At 48.7% G+C, this 11,366-nt stretch overlaps 1 protein-coding gene across 5 annotated transcripts in view; it reads left to right on the top strand.

The window, feature by feature from the left end:
• Positions 1-11,366, top strand: part of ASTN2 (astrotactin 2) — a 631,841-nt gene that overhangs the window by 428,977 nt on the left and 191,498 nt on the right. Inside the window, exon 1 of one of the 5 annotated variants that reach the window (XM_065572257.1) lies at positions 12-88. The exons of the other annotated variants lie outside the window; for them this stretch is intronic. The gene's annotated coding sequence lies outside the window, so the exon portion shown is untranslated. Of the gene's footprint in view, positions 1-11; positions 89-11,366 lie in introns of those variants that run through there. 5 annotated transcript variants of the gene reach the window in all.

Here is an 11,366-nt window from a genome sequence, read left to right as displayed (position 1 = left end):
CGGATCCTGCCGCGGCCAGTTCCGCCGCGGGGCTGGAGCCAGCGCTAGAGCGCTCCCGCCGGGCAACGGGCTCAGGACCCCCCCCCAGGTGTGTGCTTGCGGGGCTCCCCCGAGTGTCCCCCCCAGGGTTGCATTTTGGGGGCGTCCCCACTCCCCCCCGGTTTGCATTTCCAGGGTTGCATTTTTGGGGGGCTTGCTCACAGGACCCCCCAGTTTTATTTTTTTTTACTTTGGTAACTTCCCCCTGCCCCTCTCCAGGTATAGTTTGGGAGGAAGCCCTGCTCCCCCTCCCCCACGGTTTGCAATTTGGGGATATGCCCCATTGTTTCCCTCTGGTTGCACGTGGGGAGGATTCTCTGTTGTCCCCTCCCCCCAGTTTGTGGGACCCCGACTCCAATTGCAGGACACCCACCGCTGAGTTGGGTCTGTTCCCAAGGATAGACAGGGCCTAAGAAAAAATTATTCAGGTAGACGAGCTAGAAAAACATAAGCATGATGGATGCATCAGACTTGGGGTTCTCAAGCTTTTCCATAGCCTCTCTTCTAAGAAGTAGTTCCCACTATCTCATGGGCACCTCGCTTCTCTTTCCCCTCCTGCAAGTGGCTTCACTTCCTCTTCGCCCTCCTAACATCCCCATGGTGACTACAGCAACTGCTTGTTTTTGGAAAGGGTTCAATGGGAGTTAAGTTTCTTTTCCCACAATTTGGCGGCACATGGGTTCTAAGGGCATGTCTACAATGCAAAACCAGAGGTGTGTTCTGAACCTGGGTTCAAACAGGGAAGACGTAACAACTCTGCTTTTCACTTGAGTTAAAGCCTGGGGCTGTACTCAAGCTGCTAACCCTGAGTTAAAAGCCAGGTTGTCTTGTCTTCACTGCTCTATATACACCTGAGTTAGCTAACTGGAGTTAAGAATAAACTTTTGTTTGCAGTGTAGACATACCCTAATAAGAGAGGAGCCAGAACCACGTGACCAGGCAGCGCTCTGTGTCCCGTTAGCAAATGCTCCACAGACCACCAATGCTTCACGGGTCGCTGTTTGAGAACCACTGTATTAGGACAGTTCTACATTAGAAAAGTAGGTTGGTTTAACTATGTTGGTCAGGGATGTGAAAAATCCACACCCTTAAGTGGTATAGTTAAGCTCATCTAAGTCCCTGTGTGTAGACAGCACTAGGTTGACGAACGAATTCTTCTGTTGACCTACTGCCTTTCAGGGAGGTGGATAACCTGTGTATGTAGTGTCTATAATGAAGCACTCATTTGGGAGGGAGGGATAGCTCAGTGGTTTGAGCATTGGTCTGCTAAACCCAGGGTTGTGAGTTCAATCCTTGAGGGGGCCACTTGGGGATCTGGGGCAAAATCAGTACTTGGTCCTGCTAGTGAAGGCAGGGGGCTGGACTCGATGACCTTTCAAGGTCCCTTCCAGTTCTAGGAGATGAGATATCTCCATTTATTTATAAGGTATAGACAAGCCCTTAGACAGGACAAAGCCCTGGGGAACACACTAAGTCACAATCCTGGCCTGGCCTGCGCAAGGTGATCTGGATGATTTAATAGGCGTTTTCCATTTCTTATGTCTGTGACAGCCTACAGGTAAGTGGAATTGTGCTGTGTGAACAGAAGAAGGTGTGTGGCTGCCTTTAGGAGCATTACATAAGGCCCTTTATAAAGTCCAGCTGCATCCCAGCTTCAGGTCTGACGCAAGACAGTGTAATAAAGACAGGGTAGAACAGTGGTAGGCAACCTGCGGCCCGTCAGGGTAATCCGCTGGTGACCCACGAGACAGTGTTTACACTGATCGTCCGCAGGCATGGCCACCCGCAGCTCCCAGTGGCCACGGTTCACCGGTTGCCCACCGCTGGGGTAGAGGCTGCTTATTACGGTTCTTTAAAAAGACTTTTAAAGGCTTTTAAAAATAGCCCTCCTAACTTTCTATATCTTGTTGTTAATAAGGCCTTTGACAGTCCCACGTCACATAAGCAAACTAGGGAAATGTGGCCTAGAATAGATTAAATTACTGTAAGACGGGTGCACAACTAGTTGAAAGACATACTCAAAGAGTAATTGTCAATGATTCACTGTCAAACTGGGCGGGCAGATCATGTGGGGTCCCACAGAAATCAGTCCTGTGCCCAGTATTATTCAATATTTTCATTAATGACTTGGGTAATGGAGTGGAGAATGTGCCTGTAAAATTTGTAAACGACATCAAGCTGGGAAGGATTGCAAACAGTATGGAAGACAAGATTATAATTCAAAATGACCTTGACCAATTGGAGAATTGGCCTGAAATCAACAAGATGAAATTCAGTAAAGACAAGTGCAAAATACTTCACGTAGGAAGGAAAAATCAAATGCACAACCACAAAATGGGGAATAACTGTCTAGTTGGCAGTCACCAACTTCTATTGGTGAGAGAGACAAGTTGGTAGTACTGCTGAAAAGGATCTGGGTAATGTGTAGCTGAAAAAAAGGATAATATCATTCTGGGGTGTCGGTAACAGGAGTCGTATGTAAGAAATGGGAGGTAATTGTTCTGGTCTACTGTGCACTGTTGAGGCCTCAGTTGGAATCGTGTGTCCAGTTCTTTAGGGAAGATGTAGACAAAGCAGAAAGAGTCCAGAGGAGAGCAACAAAAATGATAAAGGGTTTGAAAAACTTGAGGAAAAGTTAAAAACACTGAGCGTGTTTAATCTTGAGAAAAGAAGAGTGAAGGGGGACCTGATAATCTTCCAATATGTTAAGGGCTGTTATGAAGAAGACAGTGCTTAATACTCCTCCATGACCACTGCTCCATATGCAGAAAGCAAGGGAGATTTAGGTTAGCTCTTAGGAAAAACTTTCTAACTATAAAGGTAGTTAGTTCTAGAATAGGCTTCCAAGGGAGAGTGTGTAATCCCCGTCATTGGAGGTTTTTAAAAAAACACAAACTTGGATTAGGGTTAGGAGGTTGGACTTGATGACTTTGCGAGATTCCTTCCAGCCCTCCATTTCTATGATTTTATAATAAAAACCTTTTTAAACAACAGGCCCATCCCTTCCTGACCTACACTCTGCCGTCTCACCGTTTCCTGTCATGTTTTGCCGCTGGCAGTCCAGGAGTCCCAGTTAGAAACACAAGCTGTGTTTTGTCTGGATATTGGCGGTGCCCTTAGAACCTAAGTTCCCTGTAAGCTGCGCAGCCGTGGAGCAGCCTTCTTAGCACCACGCAGGCGCTCAGGGGACCTGCCGTGGCCAGGGGAGGGTCACCCCGGCCCCAACCTAGCTCGGACCCCAACCTGCTGGGGCTGCCTGGTTCGGACCCAGCCGTGGCGCCCCTCCCCTGGCTCGAACCCAGCCGTGGCCAGAGTGTTCCGGCCCCTCCCCAGGCCCGAACCCAGCCCTGGCCCGAACCTGCTGGGGGAGGGGTTCCTATCCCACGGCCCCAGTCCCGGAGCTGCTGTGGTGGGGACAGGTGCCTCTCCCTCCCAGTCCAGGTGCTGCTGTGGGGAAGAGAACTGGGGGGAGTCCTCTCGCCCCGCCGGAGCCCCAGAGCACCCTCCTGCACCCCAAGCTCCTCATCCCTGGCCCCCACCCCAGAGCTCACCCCCCCAGCTGGAGCCCTCACCCCCTGCACCCAAGCCTCTGTCCCAGCCCTGATCCCCCTCCCGCCCTCCGAACCCCTCGGCCGCACCGCCACCACATGATTTTTGTTCTGTCCATATTGGTGCACATCACAAAATTCTTTCCGCACATGGGTGGGAAAAATTAGAGGGAACGCTAATCAGGATCCTTTTTGCACTGCCAGGGAAGGAAGAATTGCCACCTTGGAATCTGCTGCTGTCATCTCACTACTCAATCCAAGGTGGGACACACTATAGTTAGCAGTGACACTCCCAGTTAGTTTCCCAGACCTGAAGAAAAGCTCAGTGTACGATTCAAAACTTGTCTCTTTCACCAACAGAAGTTGATCCAATACAAGATATTACCTCATCTCCCCTTGTCTCTCTAATATCCTAGGACCAACACGGCTACAACAACACTGCACACAACAACAATTGGTTAATAGGACCTTGAGGTTGTAGGGATCTCACGCTGTTAGGAACAGGGAGACGGAGAGAACTGGCAGCCCAGGTCCAAGCTCACGTTGACTCACCTAGCTGAGGCTGGGGTGACTCATGGCTGGGAAGCTGCCTTTTCACACTAGCGGTGATTCAGGCAACCAGGCAGGATTTAGTGAGGTGGCTCAGTAAACCACTGGCATCCTAGGGGTAATTAGCCATGGGAAGGAAGAGGAGTGGGTGAGACATTGGACTCCCGGTGGGGAAAGGGTGGTCCTTGACCTGCACCCCATGAGAGAAACTCCAGCAATGTCAAGTGGTTTGCTGGGCTACACAGGGGCCTCTGAGGACCTGTAACTGCTTGGGGAGGGGAGGGCAATGAGACAGGCCCAATCTTGCAGGAGTGCACGCAGGGCAGGTCTGCAATCCATCCCCTAATGAGCTAGGCGCAATAGCGTGCGCAGACTGTAAGGTCACAGTGGGTGTCTCCCAGGTCTCCACAGAGCTAACACCTTGTAAAAGTCAGCTCAGCAATGATGCCTGCACTTTCCCCTTTTATAGGGTTTATTAGTGTGATTTAAAAGCCTCCCCCAGCTTTTTTCCCAGCCTGGATCCGCTGTTGGGCTGCTGTTATGGTTTTGTGAGATTTTCTTGCTAAATTTAGTCCTCGTGTCTGAGCCTGACATTAACTCAGAACAGGCCCGGACAACCCGAGGGCTGTGGAATGACTCTGCCTCCCCAATGTTTTCCTTGTGGTACCTTCAGGACCAGCCCAAGGAACATCGAAACAGGGTCCCTGCATAAACCATTCAATTGTGAAAACCTTGAGTCGTGCTTCTGCCCAACCCATCTCAGTATTGGGGTCTCTCTGGCCCCAGTCCCAGCAAATGCTTAGTGCCAAGCCTGTTTACCACATAGTCAGAGGAGCAAGCACAACATTTTCCATGAGCCATTGTGGCAGCCTGCAGCCTGCCCCCTTGAGAAGTGTGGATTTTCTGTGGGAGCCCGCCCATGCAGTCCTACCACGCTCCTAGCAATGGGCATGCTAGGGGGAGACTCCAGGGAAACGGGGTTCCTCTGGTAGATTCCTTTGCTAGGAAGTGTTCAGAAAAGGCTGTGGTGGACTAGAGGGGGTGGAGAGATTCCACCACTCCCTCTTTCCTCATGCCCGGCTCAGGAAAAGGGAATGTGAAGAATCTGAAGCAAATTCAAGATCTGCCTTAAGCCTAGACCATGCCAAGGGACCGACCGTATAACCCCCAGGATAGCCCAGATACTCCTCTCTCGTGGAGGGACCATTTCAGGAGGCATTTCTGCCAGGCAGAACCATGGGGAGAGCAACCTAGATCCCAAGTTCCTCCATGATCTTGGGACCCGGCTCGTGCCTGTCAGCTCCTCAAATCAAGCTGCCCCTGAGCTGTCCCACGCTCCAGGGCTGGAAGCCAAGTGAAGGCGAGCAATAGAGGGTCTTTTCCACGTGGCTCTGCAGAGTTAGCTCGACACCCACAGCAGTTACATGCCTGAGCAAGAAGCCACAGCCCCAATCATAGATGGTGCCGAGTGTTCTCTGCAAGGCATCGTCAAGTCCCATTGAGGTCAGTCGGAGTCGAGGGGGCTCAGCACCTTGCAGCATCCGGGCCTGGGTTTGTAGCAGAAAAGGGGGCTAGGAAGGAATTTCCTTGGCAGGGAGTAATTTGAGAGATACCGTCCAAGACTAGCAGGAGCTGAGCTGTCACAATCAGGCCCTCAGGGCTCCATGCTTAGTGCTGGCCGGGAGGAGTTCACCGTGCAGATTTCCGCCCCCCCCCGTAAGACGCATCTGCGATGTTGGGCACATAATGCCTCTGCTGCAGCAGTCACCTTCCTACTGAGCACTGCAACTCTGGGAAAAGGAACTAAATGCAGCTCCCCACATGTACCTTCTGGGGCTCATAACACTGGGCAGCTTCACGCCCGCCTTGTTATCCCAGCCTACCTTGTATCCCACTTTCCTTCTGGCTACCGTCAGCTGCAGCCCTCTTCTCCTGAGCAGGAAGGCCACAAGCACCTGCCAGAGCTGTAACAGACTCTGTGTCTGCACATGGTCCCTGGGCTGCATAGGAATCTCTGAGACAGGCAGAAAAGACTCCAACCCATTAGTCTCTCCCTCATGATCATCAGACAGAGTCTAGGTTCATTGCAAAGGGCTGTGTGTATTGGGGGGCAGGGAGCCAGTAATACCCCTTTGCGACGTTTCTCCCCACCAGTTCGGTCTGGGAAAGCAGCATCTTCTCAGTTGGCCCATCAGCATTTAGTATGGGGAGTTTTCTCCAGAAAGTCCCACACTCCGGGATCAGGGGCTCCACCTTAGGGGAAGGGGTTCTGGATTCCCTTGGTTTTGTTTTTCCCCTACCTCTCCAATAGGCTGCCTTTGTTTTTTACTGTGAATGTAGTGCCGGAGTGGCACCCTCTAACCCTAGGACAGCTACAGTACCACTGTAAATTTCCACCCCCACATGATCTTCAAAGGAAACCTGCACAACACCTTCAAAAGACAAGCCTGGGAGCTTAAATTCAACACTTTGCTAGACACTAAAAATCATGGACTGAATAGAGACCCTGGATTTATGGGTCATTACAACAATCTGTATCCCTGCTCCCCCCCGCCCGCAATCACTGGACAGATGTTACTGGGCAATTCCATCTTGAATGGTCCCTTTAAATGTGTTAATTACTTATGCTAAACAATCTGTTCCACCTTGTATTTAGCTGTGATGCTCTGTGTACCTTTGCTAGACCTGAAGAAGAGCTCTGTGTAAGCTTGATAATCTGTCTCTGTCACCAACAGAAGTTGGTCCAACAAAAGTTAGTACCTCACCCACCTTGTCTCTCTAATATCCTGGGAACAGCATGGTTACAACAACACTGCGCACAATCTAGCTTTGGGGTTTTTTCCCCCCCAAGAGCCATTGCTCTGAAACACCACTAGAGGGTAGCAGTCACTCACAGAAAGCAGATTCTTTAGCCATGTGCCCCACCTGATACACTTGAGATGAGGCTGGTTGCACACATAGTGTCCCTCACATGAGCGTGCACACCCCTTTCTCTCACACACACTCCTGGCCTCGTGCTTAGGCTGCTGCACACACATTTCCACACTACATGCTCTCACACACACACATACATGGGACAGATACTGCCGTATAGCCCAACGGCCCCACCCCATGGGAGATTCTGCAGCGCCCAGCTCACACTGGCTGTGTGTATGCATGTTCCGTTCAATACAGTGCAGCCTGGCAATGCATTTCGTCCGATATAAGTACTGTGTGTTCTTGTTATTATTTACCGAGATCTAACAGTGTGCTTGGCATTGGGCACTTATTGTACGGGTGTATACACAGCACTGAAGGTGCCCTGCTGAGGTCTTTGTGGATATTGCGATCAGGGTTTCATTGCAGACCTGAGTAATGTTTGCCCATAACTAATAGCAGGCAGAGTTAAAGCTGTCAGACTACTTCATAGCTCTGTTGTTTACTGCTCTAACAATGTCTTGGTACAGGAGAAACTCCCAGGCAAATACTATGATTGATTTTCTTTCTAACTGCCTTTGGAGGAACTGGCAAACAAATGGGATATTATTGCACTAAGTAATAAACTGGCAACCCCAAGAAACTACAGCTGGTGCAGTGAATACACATCATCCATACATTCCCACTCCCCTGTTTCACAGTCGCAGAGTGTCTAAACCCTGGTCTACATTTAAAATTGAGATCAGCCTAGCTATGTCGCTCAGCTATTCCCATTAAGCCGTAGTTAAGCTGACTGAAGCCCCAGTAGAATTTTTCTGTTGATCTAGCCCTGACTGCTCTGGGAGGTGGATTATCTACACTGCTGGAAAAAACCCTTCTGCTGATGTAGGAAGCATCTTCACTCCGACACTACAGCTGCAGCACTGTATCTGTGCCCCCATTGTGCCTGTAGTGTAGACACGCCCCTCCGCTGTGCTGCCAGCTGTCCTGCAATCAGTGGGACGTAGACTTGCCTGAACTTTCGGAGGAGATGTAAAACTGAGGTCCTGAATCCTCAAAGATCGAGGGGCTTTTCGCAAGGGTTAGATGTATTCCTCCAATTACCAGGGGAGATTCCAGCCTGGATAACTTCACGTCTGCCTCCCTAAATGCCTCCTGCAGTTTCAGTTGGATACCATATTTTTCTTCCCATTCTGTTCTAAACTCTGCCACGTTCCACCCCTGAGGTTGCTGCATTTTTGTGGTGAGTGGAGTGATTCCTGGTTTTAGAACGATTTTGGATCCTTTAAAACAAAAGGCATGATATGAAATCTCAGGGCCATTATCAAGGTCATTGTCTACTCGGAGATCTCCAGATGAAGAGAGCAACAGAGAGTCCTGTGGCACCTTTAAGACGAACAGATGTATTGGAGCATAAGACTAACACGGCTACCCCTCAGACATGCGTCTGACGAAGTGGGTATTCACCCACGAAAGCTTATGCTCCAATACATCTGTTAGTCTTAAAGGTGTCACAGGACTCTCGGGTGCTTTTTACAGCTGCCCCTCTGATACCGGATGAAAAGCACTGTTTAGGAACTAGGTATTATTATTATTTTAGTAGTAGCAATATTAATCTCCCTCTGGCATTCCAGCACTACGAAGCGCTGTCCATAGAATAGAAATCCTCCTGCAGTTTTAACTATCACATTACATGACAGCCAGTGACTCCAGAATGCTGTTCTCATTTGCCTTTCAGCGAGGGGCTGCGTAAACGGCTTTAGGACCATGCACGCAAAAAGTTCTGTCCCAGAATGGCCGATGGGTTACCTCTTCCGACTCCTGGGTGCTGTGCCTTGCTTCCTTCAGAGAACTACCCTGATAACTCCCACAAGTGGCCATGATGCATCTATCGTGTAGGGCTTCTAAACAGATATTGCTTGGTTTCACTGAGTCGCCACAGCACTAGCAAAAGCCCATCCTGACGAAAAGGCAGATGAGGAATCGCTCATCCATCACATTGGATACGCTGTACTCAACCGCCATTGTCATGTCCTGCATGTGCCCTGCCCAGCCCTTAAGGGTTCTTTAACAAGGCTTTGAATCATCCCAAACGTGACCACCCTCAAAGACATTGTCCCACTGGCCCCAGGACACTTTGGGAGAGTAACACAATGTGTGTGTGAGTATCTTGGGCGATGATATACGGTACCTTTAGAAGTACCTATGTAGACCTGCACCGTAAAGCTAACTTACTTTGGAGCTGCCCAACTTTCATTGAAGACAATGGGAGTGTTACTATTGGCATCAGTGGAAGCTGGTGCTGGCATTTCAGTGTTACATTGCAGAATCTGGTTTTGATCCTGTCTAAGCCACTGGGAAAACACGCATTTATTTCACCAGCTACAGGGTTGGGCCATAAGTGTTTCGATTCAAGAAGCACCTGGTTACTTGGGCCCTTGCACTAATGGCATTTAGGAATATCACACAGAGACTGGTGACAAAAACCAGACGGGGCCCCCAGCAGTAAGTCAGTCTTCTCCAAATCAGAATCAAGTTCACCCTGCAGAGATAGGGCCAGGCTGTGAGCCCTTTACTTGTTCTTGTGGCTCTCCTAGAGGATCTATCTCTGCATCTCTCCTCTATCTTCAGTCACCCCACTTTGGCTGTGGGGAAAGACTTTGGGGGGAGGGATAGCTCAGTGGTTTGAGCATTGGCCTGCTAAACCCAGGGTTGTGAGTTCAATCCTTGAGGGGCCATTTAGGGATCTGGGGCAAAAATCTGTCTGGGGATTGGTCCTGCTTTGAGCAGGGAGTTGGACTAGATGACCTCCGGAGGTCCCTTCTCACCCGGATATTCCAGGACTCTATACTCACACAGATAAGGAGTGAGTAGCCGCATTGACCCAAGAGAGTAACTCCTGGCTGCAAACTTCTCTTGTCACCTGTGCTTCATGTACATGGGACAAGCCTGTTTTCTAGCCCTATTGCAAAAAGACCAATAGAGGTTGGGTGGGTTGAGGAGTCTTGAGATTTCTGCATCAGGATTGAAAATGGTTCATCCCCTCAACACCAACAGATTTCAGCACCAGTGGGAGGAAGAACAAGGTGGGCCTGTTGACAAGCAGTGTCAGCAAGGGGTCATTTCCCTCATATAGAATGGCTCCAGGGGCTCTCTTTAGCCTCCTCCACTCTCAGGGGCATAGGGCACGCACCAGTTTCCACCATTTATTTCAGTCTTGTGCTGGTCTGTTCAGGCTTCTGAATATCATGTGGATGGATTTGGTTTCTGTCTCTGTTGTTCTGCATAATGTTTCTCAAGGCCATCCTCTTTTTTTTTTTCTTCTTCTTGTCCATAGTATCACTTGCTGTGAAAGTTGTGTTGGTGGTATCCTTCAAGGGTGTCCCAAATATGTCCATTGTTGTCTCCCTACCATAGTTGATGTTTTAGATTAGTTTGCTCTACTTAGAATTTCTGATGTTGCAAGCCTCTCTTTCCAGTGAACTCTGAAGATCTCCTGCAGACATTTATTTGGAATGAGTTCATCTTATAAATTTCTGTTGTAGATTTCCATGACTCTGCTCCATAAAGGAGGACAGACGTGATGCCAGTATGAAAAATTCATATTTCTGTCCGTGCCAATTATGCTACTTTTCCAAATCTTTTCAAGTTTATGGATGTTGTTTGCTTCTCTTTATGTTCGTTGCTTAACATCTAACATGGTGTCACCATGAATGCACATCTCACTCCCTAGATCTGTAAAATGATGTATTTCTTCTAGTGTTTCTTTTTCCAGTCTAATGGTTGCTTTTGGAACATTGATAGCCATATATTTTGTCTTCTCCTTGTTAAGGAACAAACCAACTTGTTTTGCTGTATCTGCCAAAAGCGAGGTCTTTTCTTCCATTAAGTGATGTGTTGAACTAAGTAGGACAATGTCCTCAGCAAAAAACACATAGATCCTTGATTGTTTTAATGATTTTTTTCTGGTATTCGGTAGCATGCCCTAATGTTCCAAAGTCTGTCTCTGTGTATGGTGTCAAAAGACTTTTGGAAATCTATCAAACTTATCACAGTGGCTGCTTGCCACTCCACACTTTGTTCTGTAATATGTCTGAGAACAACAGTATGGTGTGCACATGAACTTAATGGCCTAAAACCTGTTTGCTCCTCTCTAAGTCAAAGAAACAGCTTGTTTCTTGATGAGTACCTGGAAGATTTTGCATATGCCTTTTTTCCAGGCAAACAGAGTAACTTTTTTTCCATTGTAATATCTCTTAAATTAATATCAAGTTCTAGTGGTAGGTCTTCATAACATATTTCTAGCTTGACCTT

The sequence above is a fragment of the Chrysemys picta genome, chromosome 18, assembly GCF_011386835.1.
Source record: "Chrysemys picta bellii isolate R12L10 chromosome 18, ASM1138683v2, whole genome shotgun sequence".
Lineage (NCBI taxonomy): Eukaryota > Metazoa > Chordata > Testudines > Emydidae > Chrysemys > Chrysemys picta.
This window is presented reverse-complemented; position numbering and strand designations above follow the sequence as displayed.